This window comes from Galeopterus variegatus, unplaced genomic scaffold (assembly GCF_000696425.1).
Source record: "Galeopterus variegatus unplaced genomic scaffold, G_variegatus-3.0.2 Scaffold3700, whole genome shotgun sequence".
In the NCBI taxonomy this organism is placed as follows: Eukaryota; Metazoa; Chordata; class Mammalia; order Dermoptera; family Cynocephalidae; genus Galeopterus; species Galeopterus variegatus.
Window position 1 is genome coordinate 98,001 of NW_007729811.1, and position 4,091 is coordinate 102,091.

The window sequence follows — 4,091 nt, forward strand, 5'->3', positions numbered from 1 at the left end:
TTGCCGGACACGGAAAAAAGACAAAAGACAAAAAAAAAAAAAAAAAAATTATTTATTTTTATTGGAACATAGTTGATTGTACATATCTGTGGGGCACAGCGTTGATTATCAATATCTGTGTGCAATATGTGATGTTCATATCAAGATAATTAGTATATTCAACATTATACAATGTAATAGATTTTCATGGTCCTTTACCAATTCCTCCCTTAAGAGGGACGATATTTTCAATATGTTAATATCTCATGAGGGACTGGTGTCAAAAATATGTAAGGGACTTCTATACATCCATAATGAAGACAAATAACCCAATTTTTTTTTCCTTTTTGTCTTTTTTCATGACCAGCAACGGGATCGCAACCCTCGGTGTCGCGCCCACACCGCGCTCAACCAGTGAGCGGACCGGTCTTTATATGGGATCCGAACCCACGGCGGGAGCGCCGCTGCACTCTACCGAGTGCGCGACCGGGCCGGCCCCAAAAATAACCCAATTTTTTTTTCCTTTTTGTCTTTTTTCATGACCAGTAACGGGATTGCAACCCTCAGTGTCGTGCCCGTACCGCGCAACCAGCAACGGGATCGCAACCCTCGGTGTCGCGCCCACACCGCGCTCAACCAGTGAGCGGACCGGTCTTTATATGGGATCCGAACCCACGGCGGGAGCGCCGCTGCACTCTACCGAGTGCGCGACCGGGCCGGCCCCAAAAATAACCCAATTTTTTAAAAAATAGCAAAAGATTGAACACATATTTTACAAAAAAAGATGTATAAATGACCGGTAAGCACATAAAGAAATACTTAATATCATTAATCATTAGGAACATGCAAACTAAAACCACAATGAGATGCCACTTTGCACACACTGGAATGGCTAAAATGAAAAAGACTGATAACACCAAATATTGGTAAGATGTGGAGCAACTATAACTTTCATATATTGCTGGCAAGTGTATAAAATGAGATACCCACTTTGGAAAACTGTTTGACAGCTTAAGAAAAAGTTTAGCCTAACTACCCTATGATCCCGTAATCCCACTCTTAGGTATGTATCTGGGAAGAATGAAAGATATGCTCACAAATGTTTATAGAAGCTTTATATGTAATTTCCCCAAACTGGAAACAATGAAATATACTCAGCAATAGAAAAGAATAAACACTCAACAATATGAATGAATCTCAAAAACATTATGTTGGGTGAAACAATCCAAACATAAAAGAGGATAAATTTTATGATTCCATTTATATTAAGTTCAAAATCTGGAGAAAAGTAATGTGTGGTTTTAGAAATTAGAATAGTGGTCGTGTGTGTGTGTGTGTGTGTGTGTGTGTGTGTGTGTGTGTGTGTGTGTGTGTGTGTGTGTGTGTGTGTTGACTGGACAAGGGTATTAGGACACGTTCTGGGGTCACCAAAATGTTCTATATCTTGATTGGGTTTTTCCTTATTTATCCAGATACATTTCTCAAAGCCTATTGAGTTGTACACATAAAAACTGTGTTTTTACTGTATGTAACTTTTAACTCAATAAAAAATATGTGGAAGCAAGACCTAAACTTGGGCAGTCCCAGGAAACTGAGATGTGTGGTCACTCTAAGTCTGAAGGCTTCCAGCACCTACTACTGCAAAGGACAAGGGAGTCTCCACTTCTTACTAGAAGTAATGAAAAAAGCCAGCTGATCACTCAGCAGAAAATAGCTTTCTTCTCAGATCCCCAAAGTCCAAAGAAGGGGGACAGTGATCAAAGAGCAAACCTGAAGCAAAAGATGCTCATGACTCTGTCCTGCACTGACTTGGATCTGCCCTGGAAGCTATTTTCTCTGCTGTAATTATTAAAACAAGAGGTCCCCAAATGCCTGACCATCTGGTTCCTGCTTGTCACTGGGAGCCAAAGTGCTGGGAGGACAGTTTTTCCCTGTAACATTGGCACTGGGGCTGATTTTCTGATTCAGAGACTTTAGAAAGAGAGCTTGTTTATAATCAAAAGCATTCTGTACACTGCCCTTTTCTCTGCTTGGATTCCTACCTTAAGGACTGTGTTTGCAAAGTTAGAATTCTGCCCTGCAGATTTGTTTTTGTAAGAGATTCTGAATCAATGGCTTCTTTAACATGCTTTGATTACCTAATCTCTAGGCTACATTTCACCTTTTTCATTAATTAGAGGATCCTTGGGGCTGAACAGAGAATCAAATCCCCTGAGAGCCTCAAAACTGGTTCTTAGATGAGAAGACTGTTTGGAAACTATCAATTAAGGGTACTCATTCGGGTTTAAGAAGTCCCCCTTATAAAGAAGGGACTGTAACCAGGAAGTTATGTGTTTGAACACTGCATAGAATGGAGAAGAGAAAAGCACAGGGATCCACTGTCTCAGAACACTGTTCCTTTTATTATTTTATTTATTTATTTATTTTCCTTTTTGTCTTTTTTTGTGACCGGCAACGGATCGCAACCCTCAGTGTCGTACCCGTACCGGACCGGGACCGGCAACGGGATCGCAACCCTTGGTGTTGCGCCCGCACCTCGCTCAGCCAGTGAGCGGCCGGTCTGTATGTGGGATCCGAACCCTCGGCGGGAGCGCCGCCACACTCCCAAGCGGCACACTGTAGCAGTGCGCCACCAGGCCAGCCCAACACTGTTCCTTTTAAAAGATCTTCCTCAAATTCCTTCATTTGATTGTTTCTTATAGTTTTACTACTCCAAATAGATTCTTCTTCCTGATTTTCCCCACCAAGGCTGATGGCTACATTGCCCTCCCAGCCTGAGGCTAGACACCTTGGAGTCATTCTGATTCCTTACTCCTCAACACTGGGAGAAGAAAATCTTATGGATTTACTTTCTGTCTTACAGCAAAGCCTGCACCTGTCTCATTGCCATCATTAGATTGTAAACTCCTTGAAGGATAAAGCTACGTTCTAACCCTTTCTCTATTTGTAAGTCTTTCTATATTTTATACAGTATTTAGCACATAGCAGTCACTTAATAAGTATTTGTAGACTTCAATTTAATTCCCCACTATTTAAAAACTGTCTTTGCACTACATAAGTTTAGGATTAGTTCCTACAGTTTGGCCATGGTCAAGAGTTTTAGGTGTCAACTCTCCTTTTCCAAATAATTGAGCACTGTCTCTAGTTTGTATAACACTTTACAAATAAGGGAAGAGGGAGGGGACAGGACTGGTATTCTTTAATATTCTTTAAACTATCACACACTTGTCATGGCCCTCAGCTAAAGAGATGCTGTGTTCCCCCAGGGAGTAAAGTATGGAAACCGTAAGAAAACTGTGGATCTTAGAAATTGTCTGGGAAACAGAATGAGCTGTAAAGCCTGCTGTCTGTGGCTTGAGCAGAGTTATCACAGCCTCATCAACTTACTTTGGAGTCATGACCATTTTTCTCCTGTAAACTTTCTATAAAATATTATATTTACTTTGTCTTATTATTTGATGAAGTTGTTCTTGCAAATGTCAGGCTGTCTAGGCTTTACTGGAAAGGGCATTTTTATCAAAGGTGGAATCAGGTATTTAAAGGAAGGAGAGTTGGGTTTTATGAGAATAGAAGTAATTGAAATTCTTAAGGGAAAAGTAAACTTCTCTAGGCCAGGATAGGGGAGAGTAGGGGCTGCTTTTACACCCGCTCTCATTATGTGGAGATTTCCTTCTGGATTCCTCTCTGATGAAACCATGATGCGTTTCATTACTGTTTTAAACAAGAGAGCCAGTCCCCGTCCAGAATGCTCAGTAAATATTGACTGATTGATTGCTGATAAATGCCCGTGACTATTCCAAATGGATTGGCTCTGCTTGACACGACGGCCATATGGAACTTCCATCTAAGATGACTGCTGGCTCTCCTGCAGCCCAGAGATGACCTGAAATCGCATTTGTTCTTCTTGTTTTGATAAACCATGAGCTTCCAACATCTTTGATGCCCAAGCCCTGGCCCCTTGAATCCACATAAGACACTTTGTTTGGACATGAGTGGACCCTAAATCTGTTTCCACAGGCCTCGAACAACACATGCTTATTTATTTATTTATTTTTTGTCTTTTTTCGTGTCCGGCAACAGATCGCAACCCTCAGTGTTGCGCCCGCACCTCG